Raw genomic sequence first — 13,876 nt, forward strand, 5'->3', positions numbered from 1 at the left:
TCACAAACTAAATTGGTTATAGCTGCAAAATTATCTCACCTACACTCAACTTATTTATGCACATAGACTCATTTTCAGCCCCTTCCACTCTCACTCCCTTTCCTCCACATTTAAAATGCATCTTCCAGAAAGACACTTAAGATCTAACAATCAAAAGAACTACATAAACCAACCTGTCCCCCAGGCAAAAATCTCCTATCCTTTGCCCTTGCACATCAATGGAACTCCCTACCACCATCCATCCAGGCCAACACAAACCACACTACCTTTAAAAACTCACTTCACTCACACCTAACATCTCTCTGGGAATGTTCCTGCTCCCACCGCATATAATTTCTTCTAATCTCTACACCTCTGACATCTCATGTACTTAGTGTCCTTTTCGTGTACTTGTATAGCAGGATCAAATTTATCTGCAATAATTACTTATAATTTTATAACTTTTACTTGTTCATTCCAGAAATTGTATCTTTAAATGCTTTGATTTTACTTATACTACTGTATTTACTTGTACCACTGTATTCACTGTAACATAACACTTTGAATGTAATTGTTTGCTTTTATGAAGCTTTTCTCCCAAGGACTCCATTGAAAATGGGCTCTTCTTGGCCCAATGGACCATCCTAGTAAACAAACTGCAAATAAAATAAATAAACAAAATAAATTCTGCAGCAAGCTGACCCACTGAGACTGCTTTGAGAATGTCATGATGGTTACTTTTCTGAGATAGCACACTAAATTGTCAAGAGACTGAAGAGCTAAATACATTTCTGAATGCTAGTTTCTTTTGATTTGCATGAAGGCCAGTCATTTACAAATATGACAACATCAACATCTCCAGAATCCTTTAATTGAATCACTTTTAATAACCAGAGCAGCAAACTTTCCTAAGACTGTATTAACTCTGGATCTATACACAGACTGCTAAGTCATCATTTGTGTCTGAATCCATCTTGTCTGTACTAAATTGTCTACCCTGTCTGTGAACAGTGTGCCGTATAAGAAACTGAAAGCATATTCATGTGTTTTAAAAAGACATTTTTTCCATGATTTCTGATTGCCAGAGTTGCTGGATGCTTAAAAGAGGACACATATTATAGAGAATTAATTATGATTGTTATTCTGATGTAATGGTAGATTAGTGCATTTGTATTCTGGATATATATTGCATTTTGCATCCTTAGAAGAAGAGTTGCATACCAACTACTAATGAAAGTCATGCAAAGTGAAATGCATTTGAAACCCTGTATTTGGTACCTTTGTACAAAATAAACCAAAGCAATGTCTGCAGATGAAGCTGCAATGTCTACTTGTGTTCTTTGCGTAAAAGACCAAATGTCAGTACCTGCATTTACTATTACGAGTAAAATTGCATAGAATTATGACAAGTTAGCTGAGCATAAAATGTAACTTCTTCCACTGTTCTATCCTTAGGCAATCAGTACATTTTATTCTGAATATACATTGCAATGACAAAATCATAAAGATATATTCTGGACATGAGATGCTTCCTACCACCCTGAAGTAATATAATCAGACTTAATGGACACCATACAATGCTACTCGGCAGCCATAAGCATTCTAATTACAGTATTAATCTACTGGTGTAACGTTTTAGTGCAATGCTATGTCTCTGAAACAGTCTGAAATTTTCTACTGAAATTGTTTGGATGCTGTATCTTGATATTCAGTTGCAAAATGCTGTTATCTTGTACTTTTAAGTGACATGTTATTAGAAGATCAGCCTGTTAAATTTCTGAATGCCAAGTCATAATTCACTATGATGTTTTCACTTTTTTCTCTTATAAACATTTAGCTTTATTTTGTAGTCTTGAAGACTGGCCTGTGGTATAACATATACATACAGATTGTGGAGTGCTCTGTATATTGGAGGTCATGGCAGCTTAAAGTTATTTTGATGGTGGAACATTTATAGAACTTTCCTCTGAAGTGGGTTTTATCTTTTGTGAGTGGAGTGATTTTCAAGACAAATATGACCTTCCTGGTGGTGCATGGTTAAAGTTTAAAAAGTTGAATCTAGCTGTGAGGGGTTGCTTAAGTAATTCTGGGAAGGTCAAGAATTCTAAGTCTGGTCAGTCAAAACCATGTGAAAGTTTTCCCTGATTCAAGGAGAAGTGTTAAGAGTTAAGAGGCAAAATGACTTGTACTAAGGTATGCAAAATTAAACTCAGAAAGTTTTATAGATCTGCTATGGATTCTTTGTATAACAGGTGGCAACATTGAAAGGGCTAGAGTTTACTGATGAGACATGGGGTGCCTGTATTAGGATGTGTAACAGTTTCAAATTATTACTGGGGGTGTGTTATATCACCATATGGGATGGTTCCATAGGTAGTTTAGAACACCAGCATTTTTTGGCCCTGTGGGAAGCTCATTCTCAACCCCTCCCTCTGTCCCTCCCTTTCTTCTGCCTTTAAAATGCACCTACCTGATAGAGTATTAAGGTCAAATAATCAAAATCTATTAGAAGTGTACAAACCTACTCATCCCCCAGGCAAAAACCTTCTATCCTATGGCCTAGCTCGCCTCTGGAACTCCCTACCACCGTCCATTCAAACCACCTCTAACCATTTTACTTTCAAAAGATCTCTTTACTCATATCTAGCATCCCAGTGGGAATGCTCTTGCTCCCAACCTACATAACTAACACTGGCTATTTTCATTCTCCTTCTCTTTCCAGCAAACGTCTTTATTATCCCCCCCCCCAACACACACATTATTATTCCTATGGTATTTGTTTCCTTATTATGTTCCCCTAGCACACACATTATTATTCCTATGGTATTTGTTTCCTTATTATTTTCCCAACACACACATTATTATTCCTATGGTATTTGTTTCCTTATTATGTTCCCCTAGCACACACATTATTATTCCTATGGTATTTGTTTCCTTATTATGTTCCCCTAGCACACACATTATTATTCCTATGGTATTTGTTTCCTTATTATTTTCCCCAACACACACATTATTATTCCTATGGTATTTGTTTCCTTATTATGTTCCCCTAGCACACACATTATTATTCCTATGGTATTTGTTTCCTTATTATTTTCCCCAACACACACATTATTATTCCTATGGTATTTGTTTCCTTATTATGTTCCCTAGCACACACATTATTATTCCTATGGTATTTGTTTCCTTATTATGTTCCCCTAGCACACACATTATTATTCCTATGGTATTTGTTTCCTTATTATTTTCCCCTAGCACACACATTATTATTCCTATGGTATTTGTTTCCTTATTATGTTCCCCTAGCACACACATTATTATTCCTATGGTATTTGTTTCCTTATTATGTTCCCCTAGCACACACATTATTATTCCTATGGTATTTGTTTCCTTATTATGTTCCCCTAGCACACATTATTATTCCTATGGTATTTGTTTCCTTATTATGTTCCCCTAGCACACACATTATTATTCCTATGGTATTTGTTTCCTTATTATGTTCCCCTAGCACACACATTATTATTCCTATGGTATTTGTTTCCTTATTATTTTCCCCTAGCACACACATTATTATTCCTATGGTATTTGTTTCCTTATTATGTTCCCCTAGCACACACATTATTATTCCTATGGTATTTGTTTCCTTATTATTTTCCCCTAGCACACACATTATTATTCCTATGGTATTTGTTTCCTTATTATGTTCCCCTAGCACACACATTATTATTCCTATGGTATTTGTTTCCTTATTATTTTCCCCTAGCACACACATTATTATTCCTATGGTATTTGTTTCCTTATTATTTTCCCTAGCACACACATTATTATTCCTATGGTATTTGTTTCCTTATTATTTTCCCCTAGCACACACATTATTATTCCTATGGTATTTGTTTCCTTATTATTTTCCCCAGCACACACATTATTATTCCTATGGTATTTGTTTCCTTATTATTTTCCCCTAGCACACACATTATTATTCCTATGGTATTTGTTTCCTTATTATGTTCCCCTAGCACACACATTATTATTCCTATGGTATTTGTTTCCTTATTATGTTCCCCTAGCACACACATTATTATTCCTATGGTATTTGTTTCCTTATTATGTTCCCCTAGCACACACATTATTATTCCTATGGTATTTGTTTCCTTATTATTTTCCCCTAGCACACACATTATTATTCCTATGGTATTTGTTTCCTTATTATGTTCCCCTAGCACACACATTATTATTCCTATGGTATTTGTTTCCTTATTATGTTCCCCTAGCACACACATTATTATTCCTATGGTATTTGTTTCCTTATTATTTTCCCCAACACACACATTATTATTCCTATGGTATTTGTTTCCTTATTATTTTCCCCTAGCACACACATTATTATTCCTATGGTATTTGTTTCCTTATTATTTTCCCTAGCACACACATTATTATTCCTATGGTATTTGTTTCCTTATTATTTTCCCCTAGCACACACATTATTATTCCTATGGTATTTGTTTCCTTATTATTTTCCCTAGCACACATTATTATTCCTATGGTATTTGTTTCCTTATTATTTTCCCCTAGCACACACATTATTATTCCTATGGTATTTGTTTCCTTATTATTTTCCCCTAGCACACACATTATTATTCCTATGGTATTTGTTTCCTTATTATGTTCCCCTAGCACACACATTATTATTCCTATGGTATTTGTTTCCTTATTATGTTCCCCTAGCACACACATTATTATTCCTATGGTATTTGTTTCCTTATTATTTTCCCCTAGCACACACATTATTATTCCTATGGTATTTGTTTCCTTATTATGTTCCCCTAGCACACACATTATTATTCCTATGGTATTTGTTTCCTTATTATGTTCCCCTAGCACACACATTATTATTCCTATGGTATTTGTTTCCTTATTATTTTCCCCTAGCACACACATTATTATTCCTATGGTATTTGTTTCCTTATTATGTTCCCCTAGCACACACATTATTATTCCTATGGTATTTGTTTCCTTATTATGTTCCCTAGCACACACATTATTATTCCTATGGTATTTGTTTCCTTATTATTTTCCCCTAGAACACACATTATTATTCCTATGGTATTTGTTTCCTTATTATTTTCCCCTAGCACACACATTATTATTCCTATGGTATTTGTTTCCTTATTATTTTCCCCTAGCACACACATTATTATTCCTATGGTATTTGTTTCCTTATTATTTTCCCCTAGCACACACATTATTATTCCTATGGTATTTGTTTCCTTATTATTTTCCCCTAGCACACACATTATTATTCCTATGGTATTTGTTTCCTTATTATTTTCCCCTAGCACACACATTATTATTCCTATGGTATTTGTTTCCTTATTATTTTCCCCTAGCACACACATTATTATTCCTATGGTATTTGTTTCCTTATTATTTTCCCCAACACACATTACTATTCCTATGGTATTTGTTTCCTTATTATTTTCCCCAACACACACATTATTATTCCTATGGTATTTGCAAAGAATGTACTAGACTGGGCCTTTAAGTCTATGCTTCCTAATATGCAATGACTTTCAGTATTACTTTGTACTATTCCTTCTGTTAGTCTGTACCATCAGTATGTTTCATCACAAGTCTGTATTATTTCTAATGTTTGCTGTACTATTTTGAAATTATTTGCTTTAATCTTTTACATCTGTATAATTATCATTAATAACCTGCTATACCTATATTGTTGATAGATATAACCTAGATAGATTGATTCTGTATCTACATTTTTGGAGCTTTTCTCCCCAGAACTCCATTGAAAATGGGTTCATTTTGGCCCAATGGACTATCCTGGTAAACCAACTGCAATAAATAAATAAATAAATAAATAAATATGTATATGTTTTGGGACTGCTTTGCCATTTTCATTTATTAGGAATTCTGTATTGAGAAGCACATTTTGGAAGACATGTCCTGAAGGAATGGCAATTTTGTTTGTTTGGCTTGATAGGCAATCAAGTAGATTAGGTTTTCTTTTATAAAATAACTGTGTTCATCTTAGCTAGCTAAGTTTGAAGTGTTATTGCTAAAGCATTGAAGGGGAATGTGACTTGGTTCAAATTGATAAAATAAATATGATAAAATAAATATTCCAGTGCATCTGAAGATTCTGACTACTAAGGATTCTAGATGTAGCAAAATGAAGATTTAAAAAACTTGAATAAAGTGAGGATTGCATAATTAGCTTCTGAACAGGTCATGAGTACCCAACTGCCTCAATTCAGTATATTTTATCTTATTTAACTGTGTGTGTGTGTGTGTGTGTGTGTGTGTGTGTGTGTGTGTGTGTGTGTGTGTGTGTGTGTGTTTGTGTGTGTGTGTGTGTTTTGCAGTCTGCGTTAAGTATTTTGGAGTCAGATTTAGAATATATTGCATTTGCTTTTCTCCTTTTGACATATTATTGATACAATTTAAAAAAATGCTTTATGAGGAGTATCCATTTGGAGAAAACAAATAGTTGTTTAGTTTTATTTTAAAGTAAACATATTTAATTGCTGTTGATGTGACACCTTGGCCTCTTTTAAATGAGAGAAAGCAGATTGATACAAATATCTGATTTTATGTATTGACATATTGGTTTCAATGAAAAAAAGTAAATAGTGTATGTTTATTGAGAACAGAATCTAAAAATGATGAAATTAAAGATTCTATGAAATTAAATAAAAAAAAAATTGGAATTTGGAAGCCAAAACAGTGGTTGTACCTTCACTTTATTTCTAGCCAGAAATGAAAAGAAATATATCAAATACTACCAGCAGAATTCTTGACTTTTAGATTAATTAGAAAATAAGAAGTCTCACAAAATAAAGACAGCAATCATTTACTTTTGGGTTTCAAATTTGTTGTATTTTCATTTATTCCGAGAGAGCTTAAAAATCAAATGCAGTTTAACTCTTTTTTTTTAATTAAAAGTATATATGAGGAGGGAGAAGTGTATCTATACACATTTGTTGTACATTATTTTACTTTATACTCTATAAAATATGGCGTTGAGTTGTCTTTAATTAATAAATAAAATATTATAGCAACAATAGTATTCCAAGAAACCATTAATAAATAAAATATAGTATTTTTCCTGAGACCGCTGTAGATGAATAAAGTAACAGACTGTATTGTTTCATCCAGCAATACAAAATTTTGGCAGTGAGAAGTGCTGTAAATATTTTACAACTACAGAAAGTATGGCACATTTTACAACAGAAATTTATTATACTTCCTCCATGAAGTATATTGCCTCCTATCTATGAAGACCAGAGCATAGCAACAGATATTTAAATATTCTCTGAGAGTACTTTAAACAAGTAAATAAGTAGCACACTCTTACTTGATGCAACAACAAATAATTTCAGTACTTCATTAGTCTTATAAATTGTCTGTATACATTAATAAAAGTATGGTACATTAAAATACAGAAAATATGGTACACCATATCACAGCAAAAATTTTTAAATGTCTCTCTTATCAGTTACAATTGCATAATGGTATGCCATCAAATATTCTCCTTGCGGCCCTGACACTATTACAAAATAATTAAATAAATAAATAAAATGATACAAAATAACAGACTACCTTACTTTATACAGCAAGAAAGATTTTGAAACAATAAAACATAAAGTATAATACTCAAGTGTGCAAAAAGTAAAACTTTGCTATATATATATATATATATATATATATATATATATATATATATATATATATATATATATATACTGCATCTTCTTACAGTATCAAATTATACATCACAGTTATCATCACTGTTTTAAGTGTACACACACAAGCACTGTCTGCATATGGGCTATGCAGCTGATTGCACACTTTAGCTCATGCTTGAATTGTTACACTGAAAAACAACATAAATAAGGCAAAAATAAAAGCATGTGTCTTAATTGTAGTCAATGCTGACGTGACCTTGTGAATACTAGTGCTAAAACCTGCAGAAATCTTCTACAGAAGACCCAGATGACAACAAGGAATATGAAGGAGATTGGGGAGGTTTAATGCTTGATAGCCTAGGAGACAAGTAGAGATGTCACAACATAGACTAGAAGATACACACAGGTAACATTTCATTCATTATCTTTCCATAAGTAATACTGCCTTTATTTACTGAAGGATATTCAATGAAATGCTATAAGTAATTCTGCTATTGTTGTTAAATGCAGTTGACAACTATCAGAACAGGTGCATTCTTTAATCCTTAATATTACCTTCATGTTTAAATTAGTTCACTCTACCCACTAGCTGATCCTCACTGTAAGTTAAAACATTCTTCATTTTATTATATATATATATATATATATATATATATATATATATATATATATATATATATATATATATTTATATATGTGTGTGTGTGTGTGTGTGTGTTGGTGTGAAAATATCCAGCAAAACTACAGTCCCTCAAATCAAGGATAATATCAAGATTTTATCAAATGAATTGGAAAAAAAAATGCCTTAAGGAAAATAAAGGCATTCTATGACTTTGGACTAGCATAAGAAGCTAAAGGCTATTGAAAATCCTTCAGGATGAAAAGGAATAACACTCAGCATTGCTTAGAACTCATTCAGAAAGTAAAGAATTACTTTGATGGCAATTGTCAACATATTAATATATTCAGAGTATACTCATCCCAGAGACAAGTATACTAACCCACATATTCCTGAAGGTCTCCAACTCCCCAATTATCAGCAAAGAAGATTCACTTGTAAAACAAAAACATGCATCATCCATGGATCGTGACAATATATTTGGATACCTAATAAACAACACAAAACAAGTGTCTGCAGGCTCATTCCTTAATTGAGTCAACCTGAACATAACAGCTGTTTTTTGTCCCCTAGTTATGGCATACAGCTATGGTGTTGCCACTTCACAAGAAACGTCCCACCACTGACCCCAGAAATTATAGACCCACAAGTCTGATGAGTCTTGTTAGATAACCTTTTTATTGATGACAATATACTAATTCAGTGGTTATTAGAGATTACTAAATAGCACTCTGATTATACTTTGTCAATAATAAAGCAGTAAAAACATGGTTTGCTAAATTGCAGCTCCAGCTGAGCTAGATAAAGGCTTTTGCTCCCTAAGTGGAAGGTAATAAATTACAGGTAGCTTTAATGTTGTTTTTTTATATATCACTTCTGAGCAGTCTTCATGTTGGCAAAGTCACAAAAGGCAGTCAGATCTGGTTTAACCTGGATAATTTTGTTTTACTTTGTGTCTTTTTCTGCAGTCGACATATCATTATTAACTAAAGAAATTAGCACTTACAGATATGTATATATTTTGATATAATGGTAGTCACAATCTTTACTTTATATGATATCTCTCAGTCCCCCATCATGAAAAAGGATTAGTTAGATTTGCAACTTCAGCCAGGCAAATTTTTATACACAAAAGAAAAACCAGAATGGTAGTCACAGCAAAGACAAATATTATTATTTCCCCCTTTCCAATCCATGAGTAGACTAGCAAACCATCCCAATAATTTTTAATTGTTCTTTGGTCTGGTTGTCTGTAAAACCTGTGGAATTTTTCATGATGATTTTGAATGGATTCAAATTTATCATACAGCACTTATTACCTATCAAAGAACATGTCTCCCCAAGGGAAAATCTTTTTTTTTTTTTTTTTTTTTTTTGTAGAAACACAGTATACATACCTGTAATTTCTTCTGTGATATTTGAGATTGCCCCAAAAGTAGAACTGGCTAGAGTTTCCAAGAGTTTAGACAGATTTTTCTATTTCCAAATAGGTCTGGCTGTCTGGTAGCAAGGAAAGATAGCTGTTGTAGAGATGATGTCTTCTCCTAAATCTGTATGCCATAGACCCTTCTTATTTGCATATTCTAAATTATGGTTGTATATCTAGAACATAATTACTGTTCTTACATGATTTTTTGGTGTTCCTTTTCTTTTTCTAACATTTTTGATTTTGCTGTTTGGTAGATGATTAACTTGTCTGATCATTGGAGAAACTAGCCCTGTAGATCATTACCCATACCAGTCTGGGGGTAGCCATGTGTTGGTCTTTGTTTTACACATGTAGTAGTATTCCTTACATGGAGGTAGCCCTGATGGTGTCCAAAGAATACAATATGTTAAATAATACAAGTCATTGGCAAAACTTACATTATATGTGCACTGTACCTAAATTGAGGTGACCAATCTGTTGAAACAGGAATATATTTTACATTGCTAACATTTTAATTAATAGACATAGGAAACTGATATAAAGAAGCAACTTAATGAATGAATTTTTCTTCGATTTTCTCTGGTGGATGCTACTCGAATTATTTGTGTTGTCTAGTGTACTTAAAGACAGGTTGGCAACTCTGCTGTCTTGAAATTCTGAAAGGGTATCCCTTCATTTTGATATCAGAAAAACAGAAAGCAGCAAGTTACTTACTGTAGCTCTTTTCATGCTCCCTGTACCCATTAGCTTTGATTAATTTCCATTGATTCCTGTGGATATTTTTATTTTCCTTTTTGTCCACCACATCTGTATTTTTTTATTTATTTTTTTTGCTGGAACTAGGAGAGTTCTACAATGACACTGGATCCTACAAAGGAGATGGACAGTCTTGAAACTGAAAACAGCTCAGAGTGGGTGTCTAGAAATTTTTTAACACAAATCTAATATCCTGCTGGATTGTCTCACCAATTGTCAGATAACCTTTTTTAATAACAATATGACGCTAACACTGTGGTTATTAAAGATTACTAAATAATGCTCTGATTACACTTTCCAATACTAATGCAGTAAAAACAAAGTTTAGTTAATTGAGCTAAATGAAGGTTCTTGCTAGTAAAAGGTAACATAACTGCCAACAATTTGAATGTTCCTTTTGTTATACAGATGTTCTGTGCAGAACCAGAAAGTTGAGTATGTGGCAGTCTGCATTCAGGCTGAGGCATACAAGACAGGCAGATCTGGTTTAATCTGAATACAGTTGTTTTGCTTTAAGTCTCTTTTAGCACAGTCAGCATATCATTGTGATATTCTAGCTGGAGCTGTAGACAACACAGCGAAAAAAAGTTGCATGGTTTACATTGTTACCTAAAGATATTTATACATTTAGATATAATGGGCATAATATCTACAAAGTCTCATATCCAAAGCTATGGAGCATATCATAACAGACCTGATTCACACTGCTATCAAAAATATTATAGACTAGCCACCTTAGTAGTTTGGCCTTGTCAAAGGTAGATCCTGTCTGATAAATATGGTAAACTTTTTTAAGAGAGTGGCTCAGGTAGTGGACAGTGGGCATACACTCCAGTCAGTGTACCTAAACCTTGCCAAGGCACTTGATACTATAACTCACATCGGCATAATAAACTAACTAAATGCACTCCAAACTGACCCATATGAAATTAGATTGCAAACTGGCTGATAAACAGAACCAACATGGTGAGGGTCGATGTGATTCTTCAAAGATTGTGAAGGCATCCAGCGAAGTTTTCCAGACATCGGTTTTGGGAACTTTGCTACTTGGCATCTATTTATCAGCTCTCCAAATCTCAAATGAGAATCTCTGGTTAACCAGTTTTCAGATATGTGTAAACTGTCATCCTCAAGACCCCCTCTGGCATACAAACATTCCAACATGAGCTCACATTTGTTAATAACTGGAGTACTAAAACAGACACAAATTAAAAGCCAATATGTGCAGAATTGTGACTGTAGTAAACAATTCCTCCCTCAGGCTTATTGTATAGACAATACACAACTTCACAATAGGAATGTAGTGTGTGATCTTGGAATGGGAGTGATTAGGTCCCTCTCTTTTGACTATTACTTTGCAACACTATTTAGAAAATCCTTTTACTTTATGCATGTCATTGCAAATCGTATATCTCTTAAAGATCAAAATAAGGCCTTACCCCTGCATTAAACACTGATTAGGCCTATCATAGACTATAATGCCCCCACTGCAATGTATCTCAATAGATCCATCAAGCAACTGAAAAGACTTCAGTGGTTCCTCACTAATAAGATTAAGGGCTTAAAAATCTGAGCTTCCAGGAGAGACTTCAAGCTCTATCCCTATATTCAGTATCTTGTAGACTCCTTATGGGTTATATGCACCTTCGCTGTCAGGCAGTATAGGATCCAGAACTACAAGACCTCTTATATATTCCTAAAAGGAACAGTCCTACAAGTACTAGGTCCAGAAAACTAAATCTAATTAAACAAATAAAATAAGATGGTGAGATATATTAGTCATGGTACACCTACCCCTTCTCTGGAACAAACCTCCTCTTTAAATGAAGGAGTTTAACTCACTGTTGTCCTTCAAAACTGAGGTAGATAATTGGATAGACCTTGTTAAATTCAGCGCTGATATGACTAGCCTGTCTTTTTGTAGAAAGGAAGGAAGGAAAATAAGGCCTAAGATGGGCACTGGCAAGGTGTTAATTGCCTCCTTACCTATCTGCCTTGTGTTTTCCATGCTACTTTGATCATGTTGAAAGTATTTGAGGCATTCCTGGACTCCATCCACATTATTTATTTTTATGTACGTATGAGATATCCTTCCTTGTATTTATGTGCAGGAAGATGTGCAGGGACACTGATGGTATGTTGTGCTGACAAAATATTTTAAAATCAGTGCTGAGTTTTCAAGCTAGCAACATCATGAATTCCCATTAATACTAGGAAGAACTGATGTGAAAATGGTCTTCCACTTAAGCTGTCTTTGTCTCCTTTTACCTTCGTACTTAAATGGCCTCTAATCATTCTGTTTCAGTCATTAAAGTCAAAAGAAAAATTCCCACATTTGCTGGCCTCAATTCAACATAAAAAGCCTTGCCTTCACTTGTAGAGAGGCATAGTCATTTCCATTTGTTAAACTTACTTATTGTTGGGTTTCACATATGTGAACTGCAACTTACTGCATACCAATAATATACTTCATCTGTGTGTAAGAATAATTCTCAGTCTTCTTCATAATTTTTGATAACCTCTATTCCCTTTCAATTCCTGTAGTTATACATTCACTTAGGGGCATTTTCTACTCAAGTTACCATTACACTATTTTCATTTTTAAGCAGTTTCAGCAACACCATCTCTTCTAATTTATTTGTATTTGACTAATACTGCTGTGAGATGATCTGTCTCATGCCTGTTCAATTTTCATTAAAAAAAATTATGACATTTAGTCACTTTGCCTGCCTCTTTATTTAATTTTTCTATGTCATTTTCCAAGTTGTTGCCTCCTGGGAGCTTTCTGATAGGAAAGAAAAGGGGTCTGATATGGTACAATATGTATGCAAAGGAAAAAGCCCAACTAATCAATAAAGAAAACAGCTCCAATGATATTAGAAGAGAAATGCAGGCAAATCCACCCAGATAAGGAACATTTCACAATGCAAAAAACAAAAAAAAAAAAAAAAAACAAATTGGGAATATAGAACCGAAGATAAATAAGGTAGAAGTTAAACAGATAGAAACTGCAGTCATGAATTATCTGTGAAGTGAAGGATTTAGTGTGGGATATACAACAGAGGAATACCGCAGCATGATGGAGAAATGAGTCCCCAGATTAAGGAGCAGCAACTGGAACAGGAAGTATCTGAAGAAGAAGTATGGTCATGAGAAAGAAGTCTGAGGTGGTGCAATATTTACGCAAAGAAAAAAACAAAACTAATCAATATAAAAAATCAGCATCAAAGGTATTTGAAGAGAACAGGCAAAGGCAACCAGATATGTAAAATTTCACAGCACCAAAAATAAGAAAACAAAGGGGGAAAGTAGTAAAAAGGATTAGTAATGAAAAGTTAAAGAAGTAGAAACTAAAGTTATGTATTACCTGTGAAGTAAAGGATTTACTAGTAT

Source organism: Protopterus annectens, chromosome 8.part1 (genome assembly GCF_019279795.1).
Source record: "Protopterus annectens isolate FY-2018-M chromosome 8.part1, PAN1.0, whole genome shotgun sequence".
NCBI classification, from domain to species: domain Eukaryota; kingdom Metazoa; phylum Chordata; order Ceratodontiformes; family Protopteridae; genus Protopterus; species Protopterus annectens.